Source organism: Camelus ferus, chromosome 5, assembly GCF_009834535.1.
Source record: "Camelus ferus isolate YT-003-E chromosome 5, BCGSAC_Cfer_1.0, whole genome shotgun sequence".
In the NCBI taxonomy this organism is placed as follows: Eukaryota; Metazoa; Chordata; class Mammalia; order Artiodactyla; family Camelidae; genus Camelus; species Camelus ferus.
In genome coordinates, this window is record NC_045700.1 from 47,602,701 (window position 1) to 47,622,558 (window position 19,858).

A 19,858-nucleotide genomic window follows, 5' to 3' on the forward strand; every position below is an offset into this window, starting at 1 on the left:
AGTCCTACATCAGAGGGGCTCGCTAGCTTTAGGTCTGGGCGCCTGCCTTCCTGACTTCGCCAGGGAAGTACAGCCCAAGGCCCTGGGAGAGCTGGGGCTCCCCTGTCTCCTGGAGGTGATGGCCTGTGTCAGAAGCAGGACCGAGCCTTCCTGAAGGGCCTCCAGAGATGCTGACGGACCAGGCCTCCCTGACTCGGACCTGCACGTCCACAGGGCCTGTGGACAGAGCTCAGGGCTTCATTAACTTGGAGGAAAAAAAGGACTTTTTATTTCCCTTAAACTCTTAACTACAATCTAGCATTTCCTTCAATTATGAATGTAGGCACAAGTCACACCTGAAACCTTTTCACCAGCAGTTTCCCGCATGCTACTTTCCCATCGTGTTCTCACATATTCTAATTGCTGCAGAATCTCTTTTGAAACTGTGGCAATGTTCAGATCTGCTGCTCCATCCTGTACTGATGTCACTCTAAATAGCTTCCCTGGTAATCCTGCATTTTGCTTTATGCATTTAACCACAGTTAGAGGAGGAGTCCTTTGGGTCTCATTAGACACCAGTGTGGTGAACAAATGAGGTTAGAATCCCTGTGGGGACATGAGACCTGAGTCAGGAGAATGTGATTTTGAACCTCTGTTCTGCTACCCAATAACCTAAGATAAGACTAAGCTCTCTGAGCACCCTCTTTCCCATCTGTTAAGTGGGGGTGCAGGGAGGATGAAAAGAAACGGTGCAGCAGGGCCGGGTAGGGTAAGCCATCAACAGACGGGTCCAGAGCTGTGGTCCCTGAGGCGAGCGTGGGTCCTGCTGGTGGGAGTGCCACTGGAGCAGCCAACAGTGGGCCACCCGGCCCAGCGACTGAGCTGAGGCCCTGGCTTTGCCCAGAGTCCTGTGTGGGCGGAGCTGCCTCTGACCGAGTGAGGCAGCCCGAGGGTTTGGCCTCCTGCCCTCAGTGCTTCCCTTGGGAGAGGGAGCAGCAGAGGAGGCAGCTCTGTTCCTGGGCGGGAGGGGCCTAGAAGAAGGGAAAGGATGACTAGGGCAGGGGCTCCCAAAGTGTGGGCTGTCACCTCCTGCATGGGACTCAGGCTCCCTGAAGCTGGAGTATCACAGCCCTGCCCATTTTCTGATCCCTGCCCTCCCACCCTGCCCCACCCCAGGCACCGCACCTCTAACAATATACACTCTTGAGAATTAACTTATTTTAGAGAATCATTTCACTTTTTAAATAACTTTCATCACAGAGAGAAAAGCCAGACTATACTAAAATGTTCACCTTGTGTGCTGAGTTTTACATGCACAAAGAAAACCACACGGATGGGAATGGGTTTTTTGTCTTCACACAAAGTGTTATGGGTTGAATTTATATGTTGAAGCTCTAACTCATATGACCTCAGAATGCGGCCTTTAAAGATGTGATTAAGTTAAAGTGAGGCCATTAGGGTGGGGCCCTAATCCAGTAGACAGGGTCCTTGTGAGAGACAGCAGGATGCACAAGCATGAAGAAAAGGCTGCGTGAGGACCCGGGAGAAGGCGGCGGTCCGTAAGCCAAAAAGAGAGGCCTTGGGAGAAACCAAACCTGCCCACACCGTGGTCTTGGACGTCCAGCCTCCAGAGACACTCTGCTGCTCGAGCCTCCCAGCCCGAGGTACTTTGTTAAGGCAGCCCCAGCAAACAGGTAATACATGTTGTCTCTCATGTCTGTTATCCATTGTGGAAATTACAAGTTAATGGCTTTTGGATGAAATAGCCATCAATTGATTTCTCACCCAAGCTATCTCTGGATGGTCAGACACTGAAGAAATTAAAAATCAATTTGAACCCTAGGGTATGTGAGTGATTACCAAAGTTTTACTTAATAACTGAGTCACTAAAAACTCAACAAATTTTAGGTGAAAACTGTTGAAGTGAGGGGAGGGATCTACCAAGAAACCTTTTATAAAGGAATTGATTCTCTGGATTAAGAGAACAGAGTAGAATATTTTGCATAAATGACTTAAAAAAATCCACTAATTGGCTCTTCTTTGTCTCCGACACATACACATACGTACATATATACACACAATATACATCAATACTTAGAAATTGTAGAGTTTCCTAGTTCTGTGAGAGGGATGGGTGACTCTGATGGTTTTTCTATAGTTCTACTAGGTCAGCATGATGGTTTAAACTCACAGTGGACAGCATCGCACACTGACCAGAGACCAACCAGGGAAGCTCGTGGTCCTGAGCCACTGGCTAAATGTGTAATATTCGTTATGAGGGACACCTTGTGAGAAAGAGAGAGTTTCTCCCCACCCTACAATGGACAAATCTCCCTAACAGCACAGGCAACTAGACACTTAACCAAAGCCCACAGTTCAGTCCAGCACTGCCCTAGGAAACGTATGCTCTCTTCTTCAATGTGCTCATCTAAGAAAGCAGAATTATCTCTGAATGTAAAATGATCCACCTCTTTAGGATCAAGAGAACTGGTGAGTTATTTAAATAAACTGTTTCTTAGAGCCAATTCAAAATTCATTCTCGATTATGCTGTGTGAGGCCCACACTACAGAATGACACGAAGAGGGGAGAGATTTCCAGCACTGTCCAATGAAAACATCTGATAATCTTCAGAAGGCCTGCCTCTAATCGTGAGGAGGGAGGGGAGTGAATCAGTCAAGTTCTAGTAGGGACGACAAGAAGCAGGTTTATCTAGTTATGTTTTATCACCATTTTGGACTATTCAACGATATAAAGGATTTTGCTATAAAAATCTTGCCAAAAGTCACTCTTAAATACTACTTTACCTAAAATGAATGGGAGAAGAGTAAACTTTTTTTCAAAAAGGTTGAATTCATTTGCTCTGTGTGTGGCGGGGGTCTGTGGGGGACAAGGAGTGGGTATAACAGAAATAATACAACTGAAAAGATCCAAAGGTCTGGATGCTCTCTTGCCCTCATTACTTTCTGTTCTGCATCTTATTTTTATTTACATTGATTGATATTTTACTCTCTATATAATGTTCTTAACTCATGTTCATGTATGTATTTCTTGTGTGCTCTTGGCTTCTTCAGGTTGGATTTTTTTGAGATTTTTTTTTCTGCTTCCAAAAGTAGCAAACATTTGTTAAGAAAACAATAGACAATACAAAAATACAAAGATGAAAATAAAACATGATTGTATTTAACCACTGAAGGAAGCATTTGATAATAATTAAATTTAATTGAAAAGGGGTCGATTAATACCCAGAGATATTCTTGTTAACATTTTGATGTGTATCTTTCCAGCTTTTATACACATACGCACACCTGTCTCTCTGTGTATATATATGTACACACAGGCAGAATTGTTTGACCAATAAATATTAACAGAAGGAAATTTATCATACATATAACTCAACAGTGCTTTAATAAGAAAAGGCCCTTAAATTCATAGTGAGCAATCAAAAAAAAATTGCAAAGGCAAAGGCATTCATTACAAAGGTAATGAATCCAGTCCAGGTTACACTATAAAAATAAAATCATTCAGCAAAATCTCAAATTGCGGCTACGGTCTGTAGTTTGGGGATTCCTGTGCGTGATTATTTTTGGTGCTATTCTTTACAGGCTCCTCCATGAGGCAAACTTAGTTGAATGTGTTCAAGATCTGAAAACCATTACAACTAATTAAGATGAAATTGGCTTTGTTCTTCAACTTCCTGTAAAAATGCTCAACAGGAAAATTGATGCTCACAGCAAACCACAGCCATCCTGTTTCTTTAGCACAATCTTTTCACAGCTGCAGTTACCAGTAGTTTCTATTTTATGACACCAGTCATGGTGCAAAAGCTGCGGGCCCCACCCCCAAGCCCAAAACGTCGTTTGGCCATTTTAGAAACTTTTAATAGCTTTGCATAAAGTTTGCTTCTATTATTGTGGCTCTTCCTCTCCTCAGGTCTGAGCTCAGAGCGCTGCAGGCAATGAGGCCGTCCGTACAAAAGAAGAAACAGAAAACACTTCTCAATCCAAAGGTAGAGGAGAGAAACAAGCTTTCTTTTATATAAGCAAAGCAGCAGCCTCACCTCGTGCATTATCACTGTTATTCTCAGTCTGAGCTGCATGTGAAACACAAGGCTGGCTACACACAGGGCCCCTCACTTCTCAAAATGTGCTTGCTCTTCTCTCAGTCCATCATCATTTATGGCGCTAGCTTAAGTGAATTCTGCCTAACAGCTCTCTTCTCAGTGGTAAGGATTAATGTCTCTGCTGTTCTTTTAGGTAAGGAGTTGGAAAACTGGGGATTGGGGGAAGGCATTTTTCAGAGAAGACATTTTGAAGCATCTACGATGTCATTACAATTAGCTGGGAGCTTGGACACAAACTCAATTTTACTGTAAGAGTAACGGCTGGGGAAATAAAGGTTGCTATGAAGTGAAGTTATTTTTTTAATACACTGTCATACATGTTTAATTGAAAAATTAGTGCAGATTCATAGACATCTAAACCCTCTTAAAAGTGAGAAAATAAAGTTTAGCTGAATGACCCAACTACCTGTCCATGTTTAACTGCAGGAAAGGGAAGGGAACTCTTTTCTACTTTACCCACTTAACTGAAAAGTACTGGTTTTCCTCCCATGACTTCCCATCTCTAATAGGTATTCTCTTTCAGGGGCTCAAATCTCAAGGCTAAAGTTTCCTGAAATCCTCAGCACCACATTTAGTTTTACTACAGGATTAAGATCTGCCCCTCCCCGTTCCCCACTAAATACACACACACACACACACACACACTCACAGCATGTATGTCAACATACTCAACATATTTTATTCATTTAATCATTGAAAGTGTAGCTTTTCAATGAAATAAAAGCAGGCGTGTCACCAAATTCACGTCTGAAAAGGTCAAAAGACTTAGGAACTGGTCTTACTTGAGATTATTCACTTAAAGATATTTGCTGTTGTTGTGACATTTAAAACAAAGCATTTGCACAATCTCAGAGTCTCAGGACTGGAAAAGGGCATCTCCTGGCCTCTAAACCACACATAGAAAAAAGCTCTTGAGATTACATTTTATTGTTAGTGGCCTTGGGCAAACTGCTTGACCTCTCTAGGTCCACTTCCCACAATAAATGGGGAGAAGGGTACCTATTCAATAGGGTTATTTAAGAGGTAAATGAGGCAAGTGCTAAATGAGTATTAGCCATTTAAAAAAAATAAAATAAGCAAAAGTAAAGAGCCTCACATATAGTGAATGCTCTATAAATGATACTGTCTTTTCCTCTATTCAACCATGAGAAAGACAAACCGCAAACTGAATTAAACCCTAGCCCACATGTGCACACCCTTGCAGACTTCTGCATTACAAATGAATGGTAAAGGGAGGTGTGTATAGAGTACATTTTAAATTTCCCGGAAAAGAATATTAATTAAGGCATTCATTATTCCAGTATTTTTTTTCCAGTTTTAATTTTCAGGACTGAGGGTTGCAAAGTATTGACAGAGGTTATTTATGCTAGTCCAGAGGAAACGCTCTTTTCAACAGGAAGTAAATGTACAACAATTTGGACAAACAAAAATGAGCTAAACCTTAACTATATTCAATTCCTTGTAATAACATATAATGGGAAACAATCTGAAAAGAAAAAAGTATTTATGTATGTGTAACTGAATCACTTTGCTGTACATCTGAAACTAACATTGTAAATCAACTACACTTCAATAATTTTTTTTTAAATGAGTCAGACCTTAAAGTAGGAATGCATCACAATTTAAAAAGCCAGAAACTCCCAAGGTAAATGACGTGTTTATGAAATGTTAAACAGATTTCAAAAGAACATAAAACTTGAAAGGTCCAGGAATTAGGTAGCTCACTTCCTCTTACATGTTAGCTTAGGTTGCGGGAACTTCCAGCCTCTAGGGCAGATCTAGAATGTAATGTCTTCAATGATCAGAGTGAAACTGCTGCTGGACCCCAGGGGAAATTCTTCACCATGGGGAGTTCTCTGAAAGTTGCAGTTCATCCAGAGTATGTGTAATCCTTAAAAGTTTCCCTATTAGAGTAACTGAAGAGCTGTGAACAATTAACCAGTGAATGAACTTTTCAAAGAGCATTAGAAAACCTGACTGTGGTTTTAGATAAATCATGTAGCCTCTTTAAACTATAGAAGGGAGAATTTTGACTAGATGATGTTTCAGTTCAGATGCAACATAACTTTGTGAAGTTAACGCATAATACTTAGACCCACAATCCTGGTGAATAGTAAGGGTATGGCTTCCACACTAATCAACCTCAAAATCCTTTTCAGGCTTCTCATCTTCCTCTCTCATTATCCCGTCTTACTCCTTCTCCTGCTTTTCCACCTATCTTTCTCTCTACCAAGCTGTCCTATTTTTCTTAGCTAGAATCTTCCTGCAGCCTTTTCCTCATTTTACCACTTGTCTACTGTAGATGCTAGCTATGCCACAGAATTATTTTAAAAGAACTTTCGCTTATTGACCAAAGTCATATGTGCCCTCTTAATCTTTCAAAGCTTTATTTTATATTTCTCCAGGGGGTAAAAGGAATATAAGTCAAGTTGCTTTTTTATACATGACCCCCCCCAAAAACAACATTTTTTTTTTTGGATACAAAACTGTTCCCTTAATCCTGCTCTGGAGATCTCTGTGTACATGGCTTGAAATACGAAAATTACAATATTTTATGTTGAAATATTAATTATACTAAATGTAAATAGTTATAATGAACGCTGCAGACTTTGATCAGCAATAGTAGTTGTGCTCTGCACTGTTTGGAATGTTGAATGGAATGATTTTAAAAGACACGTGGTCTTTTTCCTAAAAGACTATGCTTAGAAATGGTTTGGGATTTTAACTTAAATAACATGTCTGCAGCAACAGGCTGACAAGAGCTTAGTTCCACGGTACTTTCCTTTGATGTTTCCAGTGACTCCTTTTGCTTTCAAAGCACTTACTGTTGGTGGCCGAAGCGCCCATACAAAGGCAGTCATGTGGACAACTGCTCCATCCACTGAAAGGATACCATCACTGACATAAACCCCCAAAAACTGGGAGGGAAAAAACTCCTGTGGACCCAAACATGTCCAGTGGTCAAGAAAAACTCTTACCGAAAATCTTGCTACATTTTGGTTCAAAACACAAGTTACCCACAAATCACCCACAATCACCACAGTGGTGAAACTAGCACCGTGTGCTCCAGGACTCAACCTACGGTCCTCCCCTGAACAATTAAACAGCTTTATCTCAACAGACAAGGATCCATTAAAAGCCATTCTGTCCTTCCCTCTAGCTGATAAAGGAAATACATTCAGTTTGAATATAATTTTTCTTACCGTTAATAGCAGGAAGGCATGATCAGAGACACAGGCAGACAGGGAGCAAGCGAGATACAAGAGAGAAAACTGTCCCTGAAAAAGACATCATCTTCTAACGCAAATGTGGGGTCGTTTTTGGGCAGCCATTTTGGACAAGCTCTGGCCTCTTGTTAAATGTGACATACTGAGTCAGAGGCAATGTCAGAGGCAGACGTCCTTCTGCGGTTATTCGCTTCCTGTCTGATTAATTTGTTGCTTGTTCCTTCCGCCTTTTCTGCAGAAGAAGAAGCTGGATTAGTTTTACTTAAGAAGCAAGCAAGAAAAAAAACCCTAAATTTTAAAAATTAAACGTTTCTCCTTCCCACCAGGTGTCACATACCTGTTTGGCACAGTGACAAGGAGAGATCTGCACCTCCATCTAGTTAACAGCCCAACTTTATTCGAGACACCTTCACAAATGATTGTTCAAAGGACCTGAGATTCCTTCAGGAAAATTCTGTTTTAAAGTATGCCCCTCAATACTGATGATAACATTTAGGATTAAGGAAAAGAGTCACTCAAGCATGAAAAGCTCTAAACTACACTAATAATTAAGGTAAATGATTCTTCCTCAGCTGCAGAGTATTCAAGTGTGTACGGAGTGAGTTGTAAACGCAGGAGAAGGGAGCTGGTCGGGTGTATGAAGGCAAATGAGTCTTGAGATATGACTCTGGTGCCCAAGTCAAGATAAAGGATGTGGAGGCAGCCCTCTCGTTTTACTGTGCTTCGCTTGGGTGTGCTTCACAGATACTGCTTTCCTTTCTTTCTTTCTTTCTTTCTTTTTTTTTTTTTTTTTTACAAATTGAAGATCTGTGGCAACCCTGAGTTGAGCAAGCCAATCAGCACCATTTTTTCAACAGCATTTGCTCACCTGTGTCTCTGTGTCACGTTTTGATAACTCTCACAATATTTCAAACTCTTTCTTTATTATTATATTTGTTACGGTAATCTGCAGTCACTGACTTCTGAGGATACTACTATGACTCGCTGAAGGCTCAGATGATGGTTACCACTTTTTAGCAATAAAACTTTTTTTTAATTCAGGTATAGTTCATTTACAATGGCAATAAAGTAGTTTTAAACTAAGGTACGTACATTGTTTCTTTAGACATGATGCAGCTGCACACTTAACAGACCACAGAATAGTGTAAGCATAACTTTCATATGCACTGGGAAACCAAAGTCACGTGACTCGTTTTATGGCGATGTTCAGTTTACTGTGGTAACCTAGAACTGAATCCACCATATCTCTGAGATATGCCTGCACAGCTCACATCAGCTGAAGATCAGAGCTTTCTATGCCAATGTTTTGTTTCTCTCCTCCATACTTAATGGGATAACAATAACTCTCCCAGAAGATGAGTGCAGAAGGAGGAAAGTCAGATTCCTCAGTATGGAAGGACTCCAAGAGGTGGCTGGGCGATGGAATGTATGTCAAAGATATTTACACCAAAACTTTGAGAAGTGTATACAAAATGTGAAAATGCTCAGAATTTTTTTTTTTGATCCATCTGAAAGGTTCAGACTTTTATTTGCGACACACACCATGCATGTCAGGGATGTAACTCTGAGAAAACAATAGCAGTTTAAAGAATAAAAAACAGAAGCATGTTTCAGAAACGAATTTCATTGGAAAATTTGAACTTTGGGTCCTGATTCTGCTGGGTTCAGAGGAAAAAGGCATGAAAAGATCACAAGTTGCCTAGTATTCCCTTTCCAAGGGTTTAGTAACCGTGAGCCTGCTACTTCACCTGGTGCAGCTTGAAGGCACGGCCTTTGTTCTTCTTACCTAACGTGGGTGGGACGCTCAGTACAAAAATAGATACATGCAGGCCTGGGGCTGGACAAAGGTGAAGGCCTGCATTTATTATCTCCTTCCCCCTCCACTAACCCCAGGGAAAACAGAAAACTTGATCAACTACCAAGTAAATGCCTGAGTGACTCTGGGGAATTCTAATTATAGTTGGGTCTAAAAAGAACATGGTCAGTATGATGATTTCTCTATGTATTTACAGAACTATTTTGAAATTCTCTAAGGCTCCCCAAACACACACACAGACACACACACACACTCAGCAGACTACAGTTAGTTCACAGCTATTCCCATCCATTAGGGAAAACTCCGCTAGAAGAGGGTATGTCACTTAGCAGTCTGGAGCCCGTGAGACATGCAAGGACACAGTTGTCTAGAGTTTGGGTCTATTTCATCTTTAATGAGATCTTGTGAGCACGATCAACCTTGGACACACTTATGAGGTGTCTACTGTGCACCACAGGACATAAATCGGATAATGTTCCTCCCTGCTTAAAACTCTCCAATGGTTTCTCACTTCACTTTCAAAAAACCAAGCTCTCTCTGCCTAGGCCCACAAGGACCCACCAGATCTGCACCCCGCCCCCCTCAGCTCTCTGACCTCATGTCAGGTAAACTTTCTCAGCCCTTTCTGTTCCTTCAAAGCACCAAAGCTCATTTGCATCCTGAGCCATGACACTTGTAAGCCTTCTCCCTTGGTACACTCATCTCCTGGTTCCTTCTCCTCCTCCAGCTGTCAGCAAAAATGCCCTCCCTCCTGTCCCATCCCCACTCCTGTTTTCTCGTACACCTAGCACACGTTACCCCCTGACATTTCTTCATTTATTTGTTTATTCACTTGTACATCTCTCCCCACTAGAATTCAAGCTCCATGGGACCCTGTTTCCTGCAGTCGCCTCAGCACCAAGAACAGCGTCTGACACCTGGTGTGTGCTCAATATATATTATTTGTTGAATGAAAAAGAAAATCAGTATCTCTTAAAAATTCTCCCATAACATAACATTCCTTTAAAATTCCCTAAAGCAGTGAATAAGGAATGCCAAGGCCAGACTTAAGCTGTCTTCTTGAGAAGGCTTAAGTTAAAGGGAAATCTCCCAGGGAAAGGACACCACAGATCAGCAGCTCTCTAGCGTGAAGGAGCCCACCGAGCCCAAGGCTTTTCTCCCCTCCACCTTTTCTCACTCTCTCCTCTATCACTCTATCTCTTCGGACTCGAGAAGATCCATCAAGATGACTACTCAGACATTCAAATTAAGACCACGTGGCAAGTAACTGGCAACCTGAATGGCCAGCTGAACTGCTGTTACAAAGGTGCTTCATCTTTAAGAAGATTCATCGGAAGTCAATGGAAACAGTGGATTGCAGCAGCCCCACATCAGATGACGGCTATGCGAGGATTCCAGCCCGCACCCTCAGCCCTCTGACGCAACAACAAAAGGCTGCCCTGCCCCTGGGACCCCTAGATTAGGCATTCAGAGATTTTTACTCCCTGATAGGCAGGGTCAATGCCCCTACTCAGCCCTGAAGTAGTTTCAGAAGACTGACTGTCGCCCCGTCCACACTCCCATAAAGTTATGGGAGTAAAATCTCTGAGAGGGGTATGAGATAGGAGAGAAGGGGGCAGGGCACAGCCATTCAACAAATGATGCAGCATTAACACCAAAATGGTGGAAGGTTCAACCCCTAACAGGCCTTGAGGCTCAAGACAGTGGGAGATTTGACTTCTGGTAGACTTTGAGCTTCATTATACCCTCATTGTCATATTAACATGGTAAATCACACCCCCACAGGTGTCATGACAGCTCTGAGGCTGACCATAAGAGGTCAAAGAGTGGGCAGTGGCCCAATTCTTGGGAATCGCAGCCTCCTTCCCAGGGTAGTTGAAATGGTCTTCCCACTTGCTGGCATGTGAAGCTACCAAGACCATAAGAACTGGCAACACCGTGGTTCACGGCCACCTCTCTCCTCGTGCTCTGTCTATGGAGTATGTTTCTACTTTTACTTGAACCTGAGCACCGAACCCCTACACCTTGTGGCCTTTCTCTCACCTTCTGAAACAGTCTACACTCTATGTAGTATGTATCTCTCTAAATACATCTATCTTCACTCAAAGAAAAAAAAAAAAAAGAAGAAGAAAGGAAAGAAAAGGGAAGAAACAAAGAGAGGAAATAAGACAGAAAAAGACAGACGAAGGAGAGATCACAGGTGGGCAGGGAGGGTTCCAAAAGCATCACTGATGGAGTGGCCCTGGAAGCCACCTTCTGCCATGGAGGCCACACAGGCAGGTGTCTGATGTAAAAGTCCTTTTTGCCCTTCCTCTGTGCCTAGCTGTTCCCAGATGAGCATCAGTTTCTTAGAATAAGGGATTTTAAGAATGAATGAGACTGCAGAGATCAGAGACCACACCATCATTACAGATGAGGAGATGGGGGTCCAGAGAGGTTAAGTGATCTGCCTGTGTCACACAGCAGGCAACAGCAGACCTGGTGCCAGAAGCCCAGTCTCCCTCTCTGTGGTCCAATGTCATTACAACCTTAAGCCTCATTTTAAGTTCAGAGGAGGATTTCACTTAATTGCTTTCTATAAGCATTAAGAAGAGGCAGAAGGAAGATGGGTAGGGAGAAGTGGTGACATGGAGGGGAGGAGCTGAGGGTAGAATTTAGATGCTAATATAATTATCATATATATCATATATATAATAAGGGCAAAGAAAAATGGACTGAAAACATGAGGCAAACAAAGACAAGGTCAAAGAGAATTTTAAATGTGTGCCTCACCCCATTCATACATAGACCAGTCCCAGCTTAATGACAGACTAAAACAATAATCAATAGTCTCTGGACCAGTCAAGTAAAGAATACTCCATATTAACCTACAGAAACAGAAAACGAAGAGTGGACAGAGATTACAGTCCAACAGCGAGCGTTGTTCTCACCAGTCTTGGAAAAGCAGTGAAGCATCATAGCCAATGACCCTCCCATGTGACCCCAAGTCAACAGGAACTGTTAGCAGCCACAGGTGTAAAATGTGAGAACATGTGTTTCTTATAATTCTGATTTTTCAAGTTGTGTTTCCATGACTGCCTGATATAGTGTTGTGTTCCCCTGGTGGTGGAAAAACGTTTTCAGAATGCTGTATTCTCAGTTCCAAAACACCTTCTTCAATAGCAAAATGTCCCTCATATAGCTTTTTAGGGGGAAAAAGAAACACTATCAGATTAAATTTATCCATTTATTGGAAGAGGAATTCTACTTTCAAAGTGTTAAAATATGGGAATTACATGATTTAGAAGAGCAGAAACAAAGGAATCGCCCTCTCTCCCATAAATTATCCGTGCAGTAACACAGCAGGCTGATCATTTAAAAGTAATCTTGGAAAGAGAGAAATTAAAAATAATTTTTTTACTATTTTATGTCCTGTTAATATAAATGGGTATAATTTTACTAGGGGAAACATTTGCAATAAGTTTCCTTATGCTTTAGCAGCTTAGCATCTACTGACCCTACTTACTGCGATGTCCTTCAGTTTTTGTATAGAGACTCACCCCTCCCAGGCCCGGCGGGTCTGAGCATTCATTCTCACTCCAGACACACGAAGAGCATGTGATTCAGGGCTGACTCATGGGAGCCTTGCATTCATTCAGTCCCACAGACTTTTTTGGCGATGGCCCGTGACCTCATCAGAACCAAGGGAACTTGTGGCTGGAGGTGAGGACACTTCCCGACGGATGAGGCTGGAGTTGGACCTGTGAGGATGGAGGGACTAGAACTGCCACACTCATCCTCTGAGCACACAGGGTCTGAGAAAGAGACCAATGAAGTGGGGAAGTGGGGGTGAAGAAACCCTAGCTGTTGATGGTGCTGGCTGGATCCATCGGTACCTGAAGCTAGCCCTACTTCTGGACTTTTAACTTATACCAGCAAATAAATTGTCTATTTTGCTTAAGCTAGTGTGGTCAGGTTTTCTATCACTGGCACTACAAACATTCTTAAGGGGTGTGGAAATTGGTACTAGAAGTGAATGTTGAACATGACTAACCCCAAAGTGTGCACCTGGCTGATTTAAGATTGGGTGAAGGCTAGTGCAGGCTCTCCCCGGCTAGGAAGTTGGCCATCCTGGTTATGTGATGGCAACATTGCTGGTTATGCTGCCATCTATTGACTCCTGTGTCTAAGACCACAAGCTTACTGAAGGTATATCATTAAAGGATTTGGAGGAAAAATTTAGGATGTTGGAGTGTGTTGGCTACTTCTTGTAGCCTTCAGTGAGATCTACAGGAAAGAAATAAAGTTAGGATGAAACTAATTGGAAGCACAAAAGAGAAAAAAAAAAGCCTTTTCCCCCTGAGATCTACAACCAAGATGGCTGAGAGTTAAATAATCTGGAGCCTTGTGGGTTGAAAAATCCAAATCCTCTATGCTGTGCTAACATTAGATGGAGCAGGGTCAGAAGGTAAGAACAGTATCAGGAAAGAAGTTTGAAACATAGGAGAAGCCCGATTCCCCACTGTCCCTCCAAAGACATCGTTATGTTCTCCCATCTGAGCAGAAGTCCGGTCGCTTTCATGGTGATATGCTGGGATCCTCCTCAGGAGTAGGAAGTAAATGATCAGTGACTCAATCACTTCAGGCCCCTTTTTCAAATTGCACCAAATCACAGGCCACGATACTGGGAGTGAAGGATGGTTCACTTGCTGGGAGACAGAAGCACCCAGGCTTGGTTCCACGTTCAAAGACTATGACCCAACACAATCTTGAGTTCTGCTTACTAGCCCATGAGGCTCAGGGATTAGACAATCCTATAAGTACGATAAGATAAAGTTCCCGAATGGTGGGAAACGGTTTATGATTGCTTAGACCCTAAGGAAATCCCTAGAGCCCTGAAGCCAGGAGAAGAGGATGCAGGCTGCGGACAGGTGCAGCCCTGCTCTCAGAGATGCTCTGGAGGACCACAGACAAGGAAGGTCCTCCCAGAGAGCAGGGGCACATGAAGCTGCTGACTGACCAGAGCGCTCATTCCATCGCCAGCAGAGGTGGAATTTGTTTGGCGGGTTATAAAATATGCTCGAGTCAAGTGACCAAAGTCCCATTCTCTCCTTTCCCAAATGGAAGTTTAACCGGGAAATTCCTCTGCTGTTCTCCACCATTGTGTACTGGGTGTTAAACTTATCATTTAACACTGGACCATGAGACACTTATATTCAGCACTGCCTGATAACTGTAGAGAGTTTGGGCTTGGTGATGGACTTGGACTTGCATTAGCCACCTCTCTTTGGAAGGAGGGTGAGTGCAATTTATTATGTGGGGGCATTTTTGAAACTGAATGTGTGGAAAGATGTGGGGGGGATAGGTAAATAGAGTACACATGTGCTGCTTTGGGGTTGTCCAGCATCCATTCCCCTGAATTACGGTAGAGCCTCAGATGTGGGGAGAGAGGGACCCACTGATCTTCCACGCCTGCTCTTCTGGCTTCAGTTGGGCTAACTCTACCCCGGCTCTGGGAATGGAAAGTGACTAGCCCTGGCCAGTTAGAGCCTGCGGGTCCCTGGCTGCAGTGATTGGCTCAGAGATGAACACATGACTACTTCGTACCAAGGAGATGCAATAAGACTCTTTCTAAGATGTGTGGGGCTGGGACTAGTGGTATGACAGCCACACTGTGCACATTTGGAGACCAAGAATGAAGCCAGCGCAGTGAATGAGCTGTGAGAGGAGCCTGGGACCAAGAGACACAGCCATTAGATGCAATATGTGGATGTTACTGGGATCCTGATTCAAACAAACTAAAAAATATGAGGCAATTGGAAATCTGAACAATGATTGACATTTAATAATATTAAGATTATGGCTAATTTCTAGGTGTGATAATGTTATTAAGGTTATGTTGTTTTTTACAAAGAGTCCTTAAATTTTTAAAGATACGTACTAAAATATTTGTGGATGGAAAGAATGACATCTGGGTTTGCTCCAATGTAAAGTGAAAAAGCAGGGAAAACTAGGTAGAGGTCTAAAGAAAACAAAATTGGCCTGAGATAATCATTCCTGAAGCTGGCAGAGGCATAGGCGGCAGTTCGTTACAACGTTCTGACTACTTTTTATATATGCTTGAAAGATTTCCATAATAAAAATTTTAAACAATAAAACAAAAATGACTGTGACTCACTGCCTCCTGCATCCGCCAGAGGCTGTTAAAGGGGTTTAACCCCTCTGCTATCACTGTGCTCAGACCTGGTGGTTACAGAAGTTAACCTTTTTCTCCTCCAAGTGATTTCTCTGGTTGATGGATGAAATGCGACAGAGGCTGCGGGCTCCTCTATACTGGTTCCGTACCCACGGAGTCCTTCCTAGAAAAGCTCTCAAAAGCTGAGACCCTATGAATGGCAACAAAAAAGCAAAAATCTCAGTTCCAACCAACCAACCGACCAAAGAACAGAAGAAAACAACCCTCCTTCCAGATTATCACTGTCCAGTGGAAATACAACTTGAGCCGTATGTGCAGTTCTATATTTTAAAAAATATTAAAAAGAGGGGGAAAAGTGAAATGGTAAAATATATTTCATTTAATACACTATTTCAAGAATATTATCATTACATGTACTCCCAATAAGAAAAACTTATTAATTAGGTATTCTGCACTCTTTTTTCCCTATTAAATCTTCAAAAACAGGTGTGTATTTTCATACGGGCACCATTTCAAGTGCTCGAGAGCCATTACCACACTGGACAACCCAACTCTAGACCATGAGAGCCTCATGGGGAGGCTCCCCCTTCGACACCTCTCTTACTCATCCTTTCCCCGGGCAGGATGCCTGCGCCTCACTTAACAGATAGTCAGTGTTGGGCCCTCCAGAGCCACCTCGGGCTAGAATTTCAGGATTAAAAAGTTCATCCTGCTGGAAGCCATCTCCTAAAACAGGGCATTAACAAGGTATTCTTGGGTTTGTGGCTAGTAGAATGAAAGACCAAAATCGGCTTCTCCATCCTGGAGTGTTAGTGCTGACAATCCTTGCTCAGGACTTGACTCCTCAGTGAGATACTGTGTGTGATACCTTCAAACTGGGGGCTCAGGGGAGACTCACTCAAAATCCTGAGTGGCTTTCCACCGTACACCAGGTAAAATCTAAAGTCTCTGCCGTGCCTAGGAAACACCCCCTCATCCCCACCGCCCCTGTGCTCTGACACTCCCCTGACTTCCCTGCTTATCCTCTACTTCACAGACCGATGCTCCTAGCCCCTCCCCCATCCCTTTGTCCTAGGGCATTTGTACTGACACCTTTCTCCTGGGTGTGTGGTTCGCTCCCCTCACTCAATCCATATTCTGTATTATCTGTGCACAGCCTGCTCTTCTTACTTGAGAGGGAGCTCCATGAGGCCAGGGAGCTTGTCCTGTTCACTGCCGTCTCCTCAGCTGCTTAGATCAGTAGCTGATGAATCGCATGGGCTTGAAAAATATTTGTAAATGGATTTTAAATCTTCCAACTCCAAGGTCAGCTTCATCCTTCATTTAACCTGGGGTTGGGTCTAGGCTGCCACACACCTGGCTCTAGGTAAGGGCGGTGCCCGGGTGGAGCAGGGATGTGTTGGATTTGTTCCTCCAGAAAGACCTGAGGAGCCTCGTGCTTCTGATGTGCGGTGACACAGGGCAGCCATTTAAAAAGACAGCATGGGGACCTGCCAACACAGTAGCCACGTCCTTCTCAAGCTGGGCTATCTGCCAGTGTCAAGGATATGACAGACTCTTTTAAGGTAGAAAGTGGTGAGGTGACTGCTTGGAAAGAAAAAAGGAGAACCACACCCAGGGAGGAAAGAAAGACAGGACTATCTAAAAGAACACTCCCAGAATGAGGTCACACATTCACCTGTGGTCAATCTGTATTTTACGCTCAAGGACCAGACCCCGGGGCACAAGAGGTTCTGAGGACACAATGGAGAACTTGTGTCTCCACCCCGGCCGACAGTTCGGCAGTTTTATACTCAGCAAACAAACAACGAATGCTGGCGCTGGAACTTTACTTTCTTTCTTAGGGGAAAAATGCTTTTCACCTGTAGAAAGACCATTCCTGTTTCTTTTAAAAGCACTGTCTAATTTTAGGTAATTTAATTACAATGCAAACATTTCCCAGGTGATCACCAACATCCAATACAAGTGGCCCTCAGGGGAAAACCCAGGTGAGATACAGAGAGAAGTTTCTTATAACTCAAGGGGCCAAAGGGTGGAAAGCCCCATTTTCACATCCTGCCATGTGTTTGCTTGTGCCCACACCCAGGGAGTAGCTAGGGGCGTATGGATAGATGTGGGTTCCTTTTGGCTGCTAATCCTTAGGTATGAAGCCCAGGATAGGAGTCTCTACAGTCATTGCAGGGGTGGGGACAACAGCCACGTTATTCCTCATTCAGTCTTCTCTCCAGCCATATGGTTACTCAGCTCCCGCTAGACGCTTGAACCATGTGAACAAGAAAGCCCTTCCCTGGGCTGCTCAGAGGAAGCAAGCTCTGCATTTCTGGGCCTGACGTCACCCATCTGAACACTGCAGGAAGGGCTCAGTGACCCGAGACTTCCCCTGGGGCCCCCAGCCACACAGACGCCAGGCCTGGCTGGTACAGCTGTTACCTGAAGAGGCAGACCCAACCCCTCTGCATGTGGACAGGAAATGGGTGTATCTGTGGTTGTTACAGTAATGGGGAGGGCCCTCCTGGGATTCAGATCAAGGATATAGACAACCTGCAATGTACCAGATGGTCCCACTCAGTAAAGAATTCACCCACAAGACCTTCAAAGGTCCTGTTGCACATGGATGGAGGTGAAAAACCTGTTTAGTTGTCTGAGCCTAGAACTTAACTCCATTTTACATATAATTAAAAGTAATTATTGCACTGTTGCATTAGTCCCTGAATTTTCCAGTAATGCAACTGTCATTGCTCACCTCTGCTGGAAAGTGTCCCCAAAGGCATTGCCACTTGCAGTATGTAAGTCTCTCTTACCCCCGTTAGTCTGCAGTTGCAGCCCACCCACTCGTGGTGATTATCAGTGCAGATGCAAACCCCTTACCCTTCACTTTGTTTGCTTATGAGCTGCACCTCATGACTTATAAATTTTATAATAAATTATACTCCTTTTATTTCTCTTTTTAATTACAGATAAAGATTACATGGATTGGGGGGAAATAATGTGTGAGGTCAGATTATTTCACTGATGAAGGTTCAATGAAGCTTCTGAAAGGGACACTAGGAAATACTGTTATTCAAAGTGAGCAGGGAGTCAGGTGGCGCTGGGAGCCACCGCTTCTGCGCATGCCCGGACTGAGCTCCCTTTAGTCAGGAACGGCAGTTTGCTGGCTCTGCTCTCTGCTCGTCCAGCCTGGGAAGTGGAGAGAGGAGCCCGCGGGGACCAGCGCACCTGCTCACCTACAATCCTAGGGGGGAATCTGGCACTTTGTTTGCCGACAGTCACAGCTGCCCGTGGTGCTTCTTCCCCCTGTTTCTGTCTCTCAGTGGCTTGGCTGGAACAATCTGTTCTACTCAAATGACCTCAGATTCCATCCAATTTTGCTACTTCAAGAACTTTCTGCCTCCCATTTGGCGGCTCTGGAATCTCCAAATGATTGACTGGGAAAACAGACTGTTGTTGGAAAAACACTTCCAGGTTGTCTCTCATGGGACAGCTGCCCCATCAGCCCACTGGAAAGACAACAGAACATACGTTGGTCCCTCAACTCCAAACATATGCGCAATAAATCAGAAGAGGTATGACCACAAGGTGATCAGCTCTACCATTTTGTGTGCGTGTTTTGTTTGTTTTTGGTTTATTTGTGGTTTTGTTGTTGTTTTTGCTCAGTGCTGACTAAATGACTCCTTCCCCTGCTGCATGGAACCTGCTTAATTCAGTCTTGGGTCATTTCATTTAGTTTCTGAATCATTCCAACAGAATGATCAGCTGGTGGCTTATGTAAAAAGCAACTCCATGACTACATTTAAATATTGACTAGTTTGAGAACAGCACACCACGAAGACTTGAGGTATAAAAACCACAAATGGTTTATATTTTGTAAGACACCCTCAGGAGGGTAAATGGACATAGTTAAACAAAATCAGAATGATTTCTCCCTGCCTCACCCCTGCCTACCACCATTAAAAAATAAAAAACAAAGACTAAACAACAAACAGAACCCAACCCAGGTGTTTCTCCTGGCTTTGGGGTGGCAGTTGTGCACATAAGTAGCTGTCTGGGTTCCATGCTGAGGTCAAGCATAACTTGTTATAAAAGCATAACCGCCACCTGGGCCTACAGCCCCTCCCACCCCAGCCACAGCCCTTTGCCATCATCACCGCTGCCTCCTTCCAGATTTGCTTCTCCAACTCCAGCCCCTTTGGCCCCACGCTCAACCTCTCAGCCAGTTTTCTCCAGCCAAAAAGAAAAGGGCACCAAGAAGATTACTTTCTAGAAGTAAAAATATCTTTTATGATCTTGTATGTGTTCACCCTGTGCACGTGCCTCTGACTGCACGGCCTGCCAGGGGGCAGGGATGCTGCTTACTCCGCAAAGACTTAGTGTCTGTTGTGTGCCAAGTGCTGTTTTAGGTGGTGGGGCTACTATGGTGATCCAACAGAGGAGATTCTCCACCCTCACGGAGCTCGCATTCATATCTGAGTTGACACTGTGATGGGAGCAATTTATCCCTCCTTTTGTGCAGTGCAGGTGTTACACAGAGTAGCCTCACAAA

At 43.6% G+C, this 19,858-nt stretch overlaps 1 protein-coding gene and 1 long non-coding RNA gene across 4 annotated transcripts in view; one reads left to right on the forward strand and one right to left on the reverse strand.

Moving 5' to 3' along the window:
• The window catches only part of WIPF1 (WAS/WASL interacting protein family member 1), a 117,200-nt gene that overhangs the window by 26,988 nt on the left and 70,354 nt on the right, over positions 1-19,858 (reverse strand). The window contains exon 1 of one of the 3 annotated variants that reach the window (XM_032479718.1): positions 7,304-8,659. The exons of the other annotated variants lie outside the window; for them this stretch is intronic. The gene's annotated coding sequence lies outside the window, so the exon portion shown is untranslated. Of the gene's footprint in view, positions 1-7,303; positions 8,660-19,858 lie in introns of those variants that run through there. 3 annotated transcript variants of the gene reach the window in all.
• On the forward strand, positions 1,159-13,450 carry LOC116663671. Its single transcript, XR_004319948.1, has 3 exons — positions 1,159-3,986; positions 9,997-10,063; positions 12,664-13,450. It is a non-coding gene; the product is annotated as an uncharacterized LOC116663671 (long non-coding RNA).